Source organism: Triticum aestivum, chromosome 6B (assembly GCF_018294505.1).
Source record: "Triticum aestivum cultivar Chinese Spring chromosome 6B, IWGSC CS RefSeq v2.1, whole genome shotgun sequence".
Lineage (NCBI taxonomy): Eukaryota > Viridiplantae > Streptophyta > Magnoliopsida > Poales > Poaceae > Triticum > Triticum aestivum.
This window is the reverse complement of record NC_057810.1, coordinates 690,122,050-690,137,725: the sequence shown is the minus strand read 5'-3', so window position 1 is coordinate 690,137,725 and position 15,676 is coordinate 690,122,050.

The following is a 15,676-nucleotide window of genomic DNA, read 5'->3' as shown; positions in this document are numbered from 1 at the left end:
GTGGTCTATCACAAATTCTCTGTTGATCAGCTCTAGCTTTTACGTTATCCTTCGTCTTATCAGGAATGTTGAGGATCGTGTGGAAAAGGGACTCTGCCACATTCTTTTCAGTGTGCATCACATCAATATTGTAAGGAAGTTTGAGGTCCTTGAAATAGGGAAGCTGCAAGAAGGGGGTAATGTGAGTCCAATTGTGCGTCTCACCATATCCCTCGAAGCCTTTGGCTTTGGCTTTGCCTTTGCCTTTGACTTTAGGCTTGAGAGCTTTTAGCTGAGCAAGAACATCTGCCCCCGAAAATGTTGGAATCTCGATTACTTCATGAACAACCCGGCCTTTCGTGAAGTTCTTCTTGTCTTCCCTGTCTGGATGGTCTGGAGGGAGGAACTGTCGATGCAGGTCAAAGGCTACATACTTGCCACCCTTACTCAGCCAAATCATTCGCAGAGCCTGCATGCACACTGGGCATGGCATCTTACCACTTGTACACCATCCGCAGAATAGAGCATAGCCGGGAAAGTCATGCATGCAATAGTGTAACCAAACTTTCATCAAGAAATTTCTCTGCAGATCCCGGTCATATGTCAACCTTGGAAAGTACCAAGAATGGTGCAAAGCATCCACAAGCGGCTGCATAAACACATCCAATTGCTTCCCCGGGTATTCAGGCCCCGGAATGATGAGCGACAAGAACATGGTCTTCCGTTGCATTAGGGCACCGGGAGGAAGATTGAGCAGAATTACAAACACAGGCCAGCAGCTGTATGGATTGGACGACATACCATATGGATTCAACCCATCACCCGATATGGTTATTCTGACATTCCCAGCCTCGACTGCTTCCTCGGGGTATTCTTAATCGAATGACTTCCATGCTTCCCCTCCCGATGGATGTACAATTTTTTTTGGATTGTACCTTATACCTTCCTTGTGCCACTTCATCATTTTGGCAGACTCCTTCGTGATGAAAAGGCGCTGCAGTCTTTTTATAAAATCAAGATACCGAAGAACCTTAACGGGGATGGTTAGCTGCTTTTTCTCACCATCCTCACCGACCACCTCAATGTACCGAGACGAACCGCACTTCCTACAGTACTTGTCATCCGCATACTGTTGGGGAACGTAGCAGAAATTCAAAATTTTCCTACGTGTCACCAAGATCTATCTATGGAGAAACCAGCAACGAGGGGAAGGAGAGTGCATCTACATACCCTTGTAGATCGCTAAGCGGAAGTGTTCAAGAGAACGGGTTGAAGGAGTCGTACTCGCCGTGATCCAAATCACCGGAGATCCTAGTGCCGAACGGACGGCACCTCCGCATTCAACACACGTACAGCCCGGTGACGTCTCCCACGCCTTGATCCAGCAAGGAGAGAGGGAGAGGTTGAGGAAGACTCCATCCAGCAGCAGCACAACGGCGTGGTGGTGATGGAGGAGCGTGGCAATCCCGCAGGGCTTCGCCAAGCACCGCGGGAGAGGAGGAGTAGGGAGAGAGGTAGGGCTGCACCAAGAGGGAGAGGTTCTCATCTTTATGACAGCCCAAAACCTCAAGTATATATAGGGGGAAAGGGGGGGCTGCGCCCCCTTTAGGGTTTCCCACCGCAAGGGGTGCGGACAGCCCTAGATGGGACTTGGGGGGCGGCCAAGAGGGGGAGAGAGGGGAGGCGCGCCTGGGGTGGGCCTTAGGGCCCATCTGCCCTAGGGTTTGCCCCCTCCCACTCTCCCTTGCGCCTTGGGCCCCTTGTGGGGGGCGCACCAGCCCACCTGGGGCTGGTTCCCTCCCACACTTGGCCCATGCAGCCCTCCGGGGTTAGTGGCCCCACTTGGTGGACCCCCGGGACCCTCCCGGTGGTCCCGGTACGTTACCGATAAAACCCGAAACTTTTCCGGTGACCAAAACAGGACTTCCCATATATAAATCTTTACCTCCGGACCATTCCGGAACTCCTCGTGACATCCGGGATCTCATCCGGGAATCCGAACAACATTCGGTAACCACATACAAACTTCCTTTATAACCCTAGCGTCATTGAACCTTAAGTGTGTAGACCCTACGGGTTCAGGAACCATGCAGACATGACCGAGACGTTCTCTGGTCAATAACCAACAGCGGGATCTGGATACCCATGTTGGCTCCCACATGTTCCACGATGATCTCATCGGATGAACCACGATGTCAAGGACTCAATCAATCCCGTATACAATTCCCTTTGTCTAGCGGTATTATACTTGCCCGAGATTCGATCGTCGGTATGCCGATACCTTGTTCAATCTCGTTACCGGCAAGTCTCTTTACTCATTCCGTAACACATCATCCCGTGATCAACCCCTTGGTCACATTGTGCACATTATGATGATGTCCTATCGAGTGGGCCTAGAGATACCTCTCCGTTTACACGGAGTGACAAATCCCAGTCTCGATTCGTGCCAACCCAACAGACACTTTTGGAGATACCTGTAATGCACCTTTATAGCCACCCAGTTACGTTGTGACGTTTGGTACACCCAAAGCATTCCTACGGTATCCGGGAGTTGCACAATCTCATGGTCTAAGGAAAAGATACTTGACATTAGAAAAGCTTTAGCATACGAACTACACGATCTGTGCTAGGCTTAGGATTGGGTCTTGTCCATCACATCATTCTCCTAATGATGTGATCCCGTTATCAATGACATCCAATGTCCATGGTCAGGAAACTGTAACCAACTATTGATCAACGAGCTAGTCAACTAGAGGCTTACTAGGGACATGGTGTTGTCTATGTACCCACGCATGTATCTGAGTTTCCTATCAATACAATTATAGCATGGATAATAAACAATTATCATGAATAATAAAATATAATAATAACTAATTTATTATTGCCTCTAGGGCATATTTCCAACAGTCTCCCACTTGCACTAGAGTCAATAATCTAGTTCACATCGCCGTGTGATTAACACTCACAGGTCACATCACCATGTGACCAACATCCAAAGAGTTTACTAGTGTCACTAAACTAGTTCACATCATCATGTGATTAAGACTCAATGAGATCTGGGGTTTGATCATGTTTTGCTTGTGAGAGAGGTTTTAGTCAACGGGTCTGAATCTTTCAGATCCGTGTGTGCTTTACAAATCTCTATGTCATCTCCTAGATGCAGCTACCACGCTCTATTTGGAGCTATTCCAAATGGTTGCTCCACTATACGTATCCGGTTTGCTACTCAGAGTCACTCGGATAGGTGTTAAAGCTTGCATCGATGTAACCCTTTACGCCGAACTCTTTATCACCTCCATAATCGAGAAACATGTCCTTATTTACTCCAAGGACAATTTTGACCGATGTCCAATGATCCCCATTCCTGGATCATTCTTGTACCCCTTGACTGACTCATGGCAAGGCACACTTCCGGTGTGGTACACAGCATAGCATACTATAGAGCCTATGTCTGAAGCATAGGGGACGTCCTTCGTCCTTCCTCTCTTTTCTGCCGTGGTCGAGCTTTAACTCTTAACCTCATACCTTACATCTCAGGCAAGAACTCCTTCTTTGACTGATCCATCTTGAACACCTTCAAGATCATGTCAAGGTATGTGCTCATTTGAAAGTACCATTAAGCGTTTTTGATCTATCCTCATAGATCTTGATGTTCAATGTTCAAGTAGCCTAATCCAGGTTTATTGAAAAACACCTTTCAAATAACCCTATATGCTTTCCAGAAATTCTACATCATTTCTGATCAACAATATGTCAACAACATATACTCATCAGAAATTCTATAGTGCTCCCACTCACTTCTTTGGAAATACAAGTTTCTCATGAACTTTGTATAAACCCAAAATCTTTGATCATCTTATCAAAGTGCACATTCCAACTCCGAGATGCTTACTCCAGTCCATGGAAGGATCGCTAGAGCTAGCATACCTTTTAGCATCCTTAGGATCGACAAAACCTTTCTAATTGTATTACATACAACCTTTCCTTATGAAAACTGGTAAGGAAACTCGTTTTGACATCCATCTGCCAGATTTCATAAATGCAGCTAATGCTAACATGAATCCGACGGACTTAAGCATCGCTACGGATGAGAAAATCTCATCGTAGTCAACTCCTTGAACTTGTGAAAAACTCTTCGCCACAAGTCGAGCTTCATAGACGGTGACATTACCGTCCACGTCCGTCTTCTTCTTAAAGATCCATTTATCTCAATGGCTTGCCGATCATTGGGCAAGTCCACCAAAGTCCATGCTTTGTTCTGATACATGGATCCTATCTCGGATTTCATGGCTTCTAACCATTTGTCGGAATTTGGGCCCACCATCGCTTCTCCATAGCTCATAGGTTCATTGTTGTCTAGCAACATGACCTTCAAGATAGGATTATTGTAGCACTCTGAAGTAGTACGTATCCTTGTCACCCTACAAGGTACGACAGTGACTTGATCCGAAACTTCATGATCACTATCATAAGCTTCTACTTCAATTGGTGTAGGTGCCACATGAACAACTTCCTGTGCCCTGATACACACTGGTTGAAGTGACGGTTCAATAACCACATCAAGTCTCCACCATCCTCCCACTCAACTTTTCGAGAGAAACCTTTCCTCGAGAAAGGACCCGATTCAAGAAACAATCCATATTGCTTTCGGATCTGAATTAGGAGGTATACCCAACTGTTTTGGGTGTCCTATGAAGATGCATTTTATCCACTTTGGGTTCGAGCTTATCAACCTGAAACTTTTTCACATAAGCGTCGCAGCCCCAAACTTTTAAGAAACGACAACTTAGGTTTCTCTAAACCATAATTCATACGGTGTCATCTCAACGGAATTACGTGGTACCCTATTAAAGTGAGTGCGGGTGTCTCTAATTCCTAACCCATGAACGATAGTGGTAATTCGATAAGAGACATCATGGCCAAAACTCGTAACTCAGATATTCATCTCTATGATCATATCATAGACATTTTATCCTCTTGTCACAATGATCTTCTACTTCACTCTGAAATTACTTAAACCATTCAATAATTCAGACTTGTGTTTCATCAAGAAAATATTCTCAACATCTACTCGAATCATCTGTGAAGTAAGAACATAACGATATTCACTGCATACCTCAGCACTCATTGGACTGCACACATCAAAATGTGTTACTTCCAACAAGTTGCTATCTTGTTCCATCTTACTGAAAACGAGGCTTTTCAGTCATCTTGCCCATGTGGTATGATTTGCATATCTCAAGTGATTCAAAATCAAGTTAGTCCAAACGATCCATCTGCATGGAGTTTCTTCATGCTTATACACCAATAGACATGGTCCGCATGTCTCAAACTTTTCAAAAACGAGTGAGTCCAAAGATCCATCAACATGGAGCTTCTTCATGTGTTTATACCAATATGACTTATATGGCAGTGCCACAAGTAAGTGGTACTATCATTACTATCTTATATCTTTTGGCATGAAAATGTGTATCACTACGATCGAGATTCAATAAACCATTCCATTAGGTGCAAGACCACTGAAGGTTTTATTCACATAAATAGAGTAACTATTATTCTCTTTAAATGAATAACCGTATTGCAATAGACATAATCCAATCATGTCTATGCTTAACGCAAACACCAAATGACAATTATTCAGGTTTAATACTAATCTTGATGGTAGAGGGAGCGTGCGATGTTTGATCACATCAAACTTGGAAACACTTCCAACATATATCGTCAGCTCACCTTTAGCTAGTCTCCGTTTATTCCGTAGCTCTTTTATTTCGAGTTACTAACACTTAGCAACCGAACCGGTATCTTATACTCTGGTGCTACTAGGAGTACTAGTAAAGTACACATCAACACAATGTATATCCAGTATACTTCTATCGACCTTGCCAGCCTTCTCATCTACCAAGTATCTAGGGTAATTCTGCTCAAGTGGCTGTTCCCTTTATTACAGAAGCACTTAGTCTCGGGTTTGGGTTCAACCTTGGGTTTCTTCACTAGAGCAGCAGCTGAATTGCCGTTTCATGAAGTATCCCTTTGTTCCTTGCCCTTCTTGAAACTAGTGGTTTCACCAACCATCAACAATTGATGCTCCTTCTTTATTTCTACTTTCGCGGTGTCAAACATTACGAATATTTCAAGGATCATCATATCTATCCCCGATATGTTATAGTTCATCACGAAGCTCTAGCAGCTTGGTGGCAATGACTTTGGGGAAACATCACTATCTCATCTGGAAGATCAACTCCCACTTGATTCAAGTGATTGTTGCACTCAGACAATCTGAGCATAAGCTCAACGATTGAGCTTTTCTCCCTTAGTTTACAGGCTAAGAAAATCGTCGGAGGTCTCATACCTCTTGACGTGGGCACGAGCCTAAAATCCCAATTTCAGCCCTTGAAACATCTCATATGTTCCGCGACATTTCGAAAACGTCTTTGGTGCCTCAACTCTAAACCGTTTAACTGAACTATCACGTAGTTATCAAAACGTGTATGTCCGATGTTCGCAACATCCACAGACGACGTTTGGGGCTCAGCACACTGAGCGGTGCATTAAGGACATAAGCTTTCTACTGTCCGCATAATCGCTACTGTCAACTTTCAACTATATTTTCTCTAGGAACATATCTAAACAGTGGAACTAAAGCGCGAGCTTACGACATAATTTGCAAAGATCTTTTGACTATGTTTAGGATAATTAAGTTCATCTTATGAACTCCCACTCAGATAGACATCCCTCTGGTCATCTAAGTGATTACATGATCCGAGTCAACTAGGCCGTGTCCGATCATCACGTGAGATGGACTAGTCATCATCGGTGAACATCTTCATGTTGATCGTATCTACTATACGACTCATGCTCGACCTTTCGGTCTCCGTGTTCCGAGGTCATGTCTGTACATGCTAGGCTCGTCAAGTTAACCCTAAGTGTATTGCATGTGTAAATCTGTCTTACACCCGTTGTATGTGAACGTAAGGATCTATCACACCCGATCATCACGTGGTGCTTCGAAGCGACGAACTTTAGCAACGGTGCACAGTTAGGGGAGAACACTTCTTGAAATTGTTGTAAGGGATCATCTTATTTACTACCGTCGTTCTAAGTAAACAAGATGCATAAACATGATAAACATCACATGCAATCAAATGGTGACATGATATGGCCAATATCATTTTGCTCCTTTTGATCTCCATCTTCGGGGTTCCATGATCATCATCGTCACCGGCATGACACCATGATCTCCATCATCATGATCTCCATCATCGTGTCTTCATGAAGTTGTCTCGCCAACTATTACTTCTACTACTATGGCTACCGGTTAGCAATAAAGTAAAGTAATTACATGGAGTTGTTCAATGACACGCAGGTCATACAATAAATAAAGACAACTCCTATGGCTCCTGCCGGTTGTCATACTCATCGACATGCAAGTCGTGAATCCTATTACAAGAACATGATCAATCTCATACATCACATATCATTCATCACATTCTTCTTGGCCATATCACATCACATAGCATACCCTGCAAAAACAAGTTAGACGTCCTCTAATTGTTGTTTGCATGTTTTACGTGGCTGCTATGGGTTTCTAGCAAGAACGTTTCTTACCTACGCAAAACCACAACATGATATGTCAATTGCTATTTACCCTTCATAAGGACACTTTTCATTGAATCCGTTCCGACTAAAGTGGGAGAGACTGGCACCCGCTAGCCACCTTATGCACCAAGTGCATGTCAGTCGGTGGAACCTGTCTCACGTAAGAGTACGTGTAAGGTCGGTCCAGGCCGCTTCATCCCACAATACCGTCAAAACAAGATTGGACTAGTAACGGTAAGCATATTGAACAACATCAACGCCCACAACTACTTTGTGTTCTACTCGTGCAAAGAATCTACGCAATAGACCTAGCTCTGATACCATTGTTGGGGAACGTAGCAGAAATTCAAAATTTTCCTACGTGTCACCAAGATCTATCTATGGAGAAACCAGCAACGAGGGGAAGGAGAGTGCATCTACATACCCTTGTAGATTGCTAAGCGGAAGCGTTCAAGAGAACGGGTTGAAGGAGTCGTACTCGTCGTGATCCAAATCACCGGAGATCCTAGTGCCGAACGGACGGCACCTTCGCGTTCAACACACGTACAGCCCGGTGACATCTCCCGTGCCTTGATCCAGCAAGGAGAGAGGGAGAGGTTGAGGAAGACTCCATCCAGCAGCAGCACAACGGCGTGGTGGTGATGGAGGAGCGTGGCAATCCTGCAGGGCTTCGCCAAGCACCGCGGGAGAGGAGGAGTAGGGAGAGAGGTAGGGCTGCACCAAGAGGGAGAGGTTCTCATCTTTATGACAGCCCAAAACCTCAAGTATATATAGGGGGAAAGGGGGGGCTGCGCCCCCTTTAGGGTTTCCCACCCCAAGGGGTGCGGCCAGCCCTAGATGGGACTTGGGGGGGCGGCCAAGAGGGAGAGAGAGGGGAGGCGCGCCTGGGGTGGGCCTTAGGGCCCATCTGCCCTAGGGTTTGCCCCCTCCCACTCTCCCTTGCGCCTTGGGCCCCTTGTGGGCGGCGCACCAGCCCACCTGGGGCTGGTTCCCTCCCACACTTGGCCCATGCAGCCCTCCGGGGTTAGTGGCCCCACTTGGTGGACCCCCGGGACCCTCCCGGTGGTCCCGGTACGTTACCGATAAAACCCGAAACTTTTCCGGTGACCAAAACAGGACTTCCCATATATAAATCTTTACCTCCGGACCATTCCGGAACTCCTCTTGACGTCCGGGATCTCATCCGGGACTCCGAACAACATTCGGTAACCACATACAAAATTCCTTTATAACCCTAGCATCATCGAACCTTAAGTGTGTAGACCCTACGGGTTCGGGAACCATGCAGACATGACCGAGACGTTCTCTGGTCAATAACCAACAGCAGGATCTGGATACCCATGTTGGCTCCCACATGTTCCACGATGATCTCATCGGATGAACCACGATGTCAAGGACTCAATCAATCCCTTATACAATTCCCTTTGTCTAGCGGTATTATACTTGCCCGAGATTCGATCGTCGGTATGCCAATACCTTGTTCAATCTCGTTACCGGCAAGTCTCTTTACTCGTTCCGTAACACATCATCCCATGATCAACCCCTTGGTCACATTGTGCACATTATGATGATGTCCTACCGAGTGGGCCCAGAGATACCTCTCCGTTTACACGGAGTGACAAATCCCAGTCTCGATTCGTGCCAACCCAACAGACACTTTTGGAGATACCTGTAATGCACCTTTATAGCCACCCAATTTCGTTGTGACGTTTGGTACACCCAAAGCATTCCTACGGTATCCGGGAGTTGCACAATCTCATGGTCTAAGGAAAAGATACTTGACATTAGAAAAGCTTTAGCATACGAACTACACGATCTGTGCTAGGCTTAGGATTGGGTCTTGTCCATCACATCATTCTCCTAATGATGTGGTCCCGTTATCAATGACATCCAATGTCCATGGTCAGGAAACTGTAACCAACTATTGATCAACGAGCTAGTCAACTAGAGGCTTACTAGGGACATGGTGTTGTCTATGTACCCACACATGTATCTGAGTTTCCTATCAATACAATTATAGCATGGATAATAAACGATTATCATGAACAAGGAAATATAATAATAACTAATTTATTATTGCCTCTAGGGCATATTTCCAACACATACTCGTGCCTAAACAAAAGGCAATTCTTCGGGCAAACATCTATTTTCTCATAATCCATAGAGAGTGCCTTCATGATTTTCTTTGTATCGTACATGCTTTTCGGCAGTTCATGACCCTCAGGGAGGCTGTTAGACCATACTCCCAGGAATGCTTCGAAGCATTTCTGGCTATAGCCGTACTCAGCCTTGACTGCAATTAGTTGCGAGATGGCATCCAGCTAAGATATTTTCGCACCCGCATAAAGAGGTTTCTTCGACGAGGCCAAGACCTCCAAGAAGGCCTTTGCGGTTGCCTCCGGCTCCTCCGGTTCATTCTCTGAAGGTGTCGCATTTTCTGTTTCTGCAACAATGACATCATCTAGCATGTCCCTGACCCCATCGTCCTCATATCCATCGATGCATTGTCGCATCACCTCCTCTCTACCATGGCCCTACTCGACTATGTTTATCGGCGGCATGTCAAAGTTTGGCATATATCCGTGCGTGCGAAGGTGCTCACTCATGTCCGTCTGATTTCTACGGTGACGTTTGGCACATCTCGCACAGGGGCATGGTGGGATAATTCTCATTGGACGACGGAATATCTCCTTCAAATACACATCGGTTTTCGTGATCCACTCTGATGTTACTCGATTCCGACGGATAAAACCACTGTACATCCACTGATTATCTGCCATCCTCTGCTTTTTTGCAACCCACACAACATAATTAAGGATTCACTTAAATTAATCACATCAAATTTTCAGTTTCTATCGCGTTTAATCCACCTACATCTCTAATAGGTAAAGATGGGTCCTAATCCCACCCGAGGATGTGTAGATTGAGTACGTTCTCCATTCTACCCCGTTCCGAGATAAAATTTCGGCAGCACCTCCCCATTGTTATCTAGATACACATCTCAGCAAATAGCCGAGAGAATGTGCTCCGGAGAACAATGGGGAGGCACCGCCGAAATCCTGTCTCGGAACGGGGTAGAACATGGAGAACATACCCAATCTACATATCCTCGGGCTGTCCATGGAAAACGCTGGACAATCCGAAAGAGCTGCGGTGATAAATATGCAACTGAATACATATTTATCGATGAAACCCTTTCGGACGGGAGACGCCTCGGTTACGTCAGTTGACTTGAGAATGAAATCTAGTGATATGAAAAATTGGAGGAGATGGACTTGTAGCTCACCCTCGGCTGTAGAGGAAGTAGTCGAACAGCAAAGGGATGCTCAGGGGGACCAACGCGTCGGACAACGGTCACTCCAATGAAATGCGAAACCACAAAGCCTGCAAATTCCATCGCGACAAAAAATTAGAACATCACAACTCATAGAGCATATTTCAAACATTTAAACATGCATTCATTTATTTTTGCATCATGTAGGCAAAAAAACTAACAACATTAACAATATATTCATCATCGTCAGCACATATTCATCATCATCATTATCACCTATTCGTCTAACCAAATTTTTTTACTACCTATATTCATCATCGTCATCACATATTCATCATCGCCATCACATATTCATCATCGCCATCACATATTCATCATCGTGACCAATTTTGTTTTTCAAGGTATGCAACATATAGCATCTCATCTAACCAATTTTTTTACTACCTATCTAACTATCTATCAAACTATGTATCTAACTATCTAAATACCTATCTAAATACCTACATAAATACCTATCTAACTAGCTAAAAAATTACTCAAAACACTAAAAACTTTAAAAAAAACACCTTCGAGAGGGCCGGCCGGAGTTGGGGCGGGGAGGCGCGGGGTAGGGGCGGGGCGGCCGGCGCAGGGTCGGGGCGGGGAGCCGCGGGGTCGGGGCGGGGCGGCCGGAGTGGGGGCGAGGAGGCACGGGGTCGGGGCGGGGCGGCCGAAGTTGGGGCGGGGAGGCGCGGGGTCGGGGCGGCCGGAGTCGGGGCTGGGCGGCGCGGGGTCGGTGCGGGCGACCGGCGCGGGGTCGGGGAGGGGCGGCGCAGAGTCGGGGTGGGGCGGCGCAGGCGGCTGCGGGCTCGGGGCGGGGCAGCGCGGCCTCGAGGCGGGGAGGCGCGGGCGGCGGCGGGCTCGGGGCCGGCGGTGGCGTGCTCAGGGCGGGCGACGGAGGTGGTGGGCGGCGGCGCGGGTGTGGGTCAGGGAGGAAGGGGGAGATAGCGAATGGGTGGTGGGGGCGAACCGCAAGGAGATAAGGTCGGCCCTATGCAGATGGCCTGGCCGTCGGCATAGGCCTGGCCCTTTGCCATGTCATCGATCCGTGGACATGTGCGCTGCTATGCCGACGGCTAAGCCGTCGGCATAGATACTTTGCATTTTTTATTTTTTTATTACGACATATGTGTGACTCTCAGCACACTGTAAAAAATAGTCCCACCTCGCCCAAAGACAAGCATAGGAGGGCCCACCGTAACACCTGGCGGCATTGCTACCCCCCTCTGGTACCCCGTCACGTCTAACCCTAACACAGACGACCGCGGGATCTAACTCTTTGACTTTCGCCGGACTGGGTCTGGCTGGTGGACCTTTTCACATGGTTGTCGTAGCCCAGACCATAGCTACACCCCCCAACACCATTCCGGCCCAACCCACCCAAAGATACCCTCCGTGTCGGCCCGACGTGGCCGTTTCCCCCCTCCGGGACACGGCGGCAGCCACGCCCGTGAGGTCTACACGGCAGGACGGGGGCCCTAGGGGAGTAGTAATGCCACCGGAGCGTCGCATCGGGCCCTCATACATGCGGGGTGGTGTCGTGGCATGTCCGAAGAGGCGGCACGCGTGTCCGGGGTGTGCCCCCCCTCACGAACGGCGCCACCGCCGGCACCTGGAGGGGGGAAACGGATGCGTCGGGTCTACACGGAGGGGATCTTGCTGTGGGTCTAGCCCAGATGTTGCTCCAGAGTGTTCCTATGGGCTGACCTAACACAACCGGGTGGGGAGGTCCACTGGTCAAAGCCCGTCCGTGCAAAGTCAAAGGGCTAGATCGCATGGTCAAATGCTACAGGGTTAGGCGGGACGGGGGCACTGGGGGGGTAGCAATGCCACCGGAGCGTCGCACCGGGCCCTCATACATGCGGGGTGGTGTGGTGGCATGTCCGAAGAGGCGGTACGCGTCTCCGGGGCGTGGCCCCCCCTCACGTATGGCGATGACACGGTAGTAGAGGCCAGAACCACAGAACGTCTACTACCGTGTCATCGTCGTACGTGAGGGGGGGCACGCCCCGGAGACGCGTCCCGCCTCTTCGGACATGCCACCACACCACCCCGCGTGTATGAGGGCCCGGTGCGATGCTTCGGTGGCATTGCTACCCCCCCCCCCAAGTGTCCCCGTCCCGCCTAACCCTGTAGCGTTTGACCACGCGATCTAGCCCTTTGACTTTGCACGGACGGGCTTTGACCAGTGGACCTCCCCACCCGGTTGTGTTAGGTCAGCCCATAGGAACACTCTGGAGCAACATCCGGGCCAGACACACAGCAAGATCCCCTCCGTGTAGACCCGACGCATCCGTTTCCCCCCTCCAGGTGCCGACGGTGGCGCCGTCCGTGAGAGGGGGCACACCCCGCACACGCGTGCCGCCTCTTCGGACATGCCACCACATAACCCCGCATGTATGAGGGCCCGGTGCGACGCTCCGGTGGCATTACTACTACCCCAGGGCACCTGGAGGGGGAAACGGACGCGTCGGGTCTACACGGAGGGGATCTTGCTGTGGGTCTGGCCCGGATGTTGCTCCAGACTATCCCTATGGGCTGACCTAACACAACCGGGTGGGGAGGTCCACTGGTCAAAGCCCGTCCGTGCAAAGTCAAAGGTCTAGATCGCGTGGTCAAACGCTACAGGGTTAGGCGGGACGGGGGCACTCGGGGTAGCAATGCCACCGGAGCGTCGCACCGGGCCCTCATACATGCAGGATGGTGTGGTGGCATGTCCAAAGAGGCGGGACGCGTCTCCGGGGCGTGGCCCCCCTCACATACGGCGATGACACGGTAGTAGAGGCCAGAACCGCATCGCCGTACGTGAGGGGGCCACGCCCCGGAGACGCGTCCCGCCTCTTCGGACATGCCACCACACCACCCCGCATGTATGAGGTCCCGGTGCGACGCTCCGGTGGCATTGCTACCCCCAGTGCCCCCGTCCCGCCTAACCCTGTAGCGTTTGACCACGCGATCTAGACCTTTGACTTTGCACGGACGGGCTTTGACCAGTGGACCTCCCCACCCCGGAGCCCCAAGACGGGCGTCTACGCATGCATGAACACTTTCACATATGCATCGGGACCCGTGCGATGTTTCGGTGACATAGCTACACCCCGAATCCCCCCACCAACTAGAATTCCTTCCGTGTCGACCGTTTCCCCCCTCTGTGACACGGTGATAGCGACGTTCGTAACGGGGGGCAATCGATATACCATTGGGTATGTTTTTTTAGATAAGGCATAATTATCTTATGCAAAAATAAAAACTAAAATAAAGTAAAAATAACAAAACCAAGTAAAAATAAAAAAATAAAGTAAAATACACGTATGCCGACGGCTAGGCCGTCGGCATATCTGTGCACACACGGAGGTTGTCCCATGGATCGATGACGTGGCGGGGCACACGGATCGATGATGTGGCGAAGGGGCCTATGCCGACGGCTGTGCCGTAGGCATACCTATGCCACAGATAACCAAAGTAAAATTAAAAAAATTAAGTAAAATAAATGTATGCCGACGGGAAAAGAGGCTGCAAGTCCACCAAAGCCATCTCAGATTTCCGTCTTTCTATCAGTGTCCGTCTTCCTCTTGTCGAAAACCTTATTTAACACCGCAAGTCCACCAAAGTCCACACTTTGTTCTCAGACATTGATCCCATCTCAGATTTCGTGGCCTCAAGCCATTTCGTGGAATCTGGGCTCATCATCGCTTCCTCATAGTTCGTAGGTTCATCATGGTCTAGTAACATGACTTTCAGAATAGGATTACCGTATCACTCTGGTGCGGACCGTACTCCGGGAGACCTACGAGGTTCTGTAGTAACTTGATCTGAAGTTTCATGATCATCATCATTAGCTTCCTCAGTCATTGGTGTAGGAATCACTGGAACTGATTTCTGTGATGAACTACTTTCCAATTTGGGAGAAGGTACAATTACCTCATCAAGTTCTACTTTCCTCCCACTCACTTCTTTCGAGAGAAACTCCTTCTCTAGAAAGGATCCATTCTTAGCAACGAATATCTTGCCTTCGGATCTATGATAGAAGGTGTACCCAATAGTTTCATTTTGGTATCCTATGAAGACGCACTTCTCCGATTTCGTTTCGAGCTTATTAGGTTGAAACTTTTTCACATAAGCATGGCAGCCCCAAACTTTTAAGAAATGATAACTTTCGTTTCTTACCAAACCATAGTTCATAAGGCGTTGTCTCAACGGATTTTGATGGTGCCCTTTTAAAGTGAATGCAATTGTCTCTAATGCATAACCCAAAAATGATAGTGGTAAACCGATAAGAGACATCATAGATCGCACCATATCCAATAAAGTGCGGTTACGACGTTCGGACACACCATAACGCTGTGGTGTTCCAGGTGGCGTGAGCTGTGAAACTATTCCACATTGTTTTATATGAAGGCCAAACTCGTAACTCAAATATTCTCCTCCATGATCAAATCGTAGAAACTTTATTTTCTTGTTACGATGATTCTCCACTTCACTCTGAAATTCTTTGAAATTTTCAAATGTTTCAGACTTGTGTTTGGTTAAGCAGATATACCCATATCTGCTCAAATCATCTGTGAAGATCATAAAATAATGATACCCGCCACGAGCATCAACACTCATCGGACCGCATACATCGGTATGTATTATTTCCAATAAGTCACTAGCTCGTTCCATTGTTCCGGAGAACGAAGTTTTAGTCATCTTGCCCATAAGGCACGGTTCGCAAACATCAAATGATTTATAATCAAGTGATTCCAAAAGTCCATCTTTATGGAGTTTCTTCATGCGCTTTACACCGAT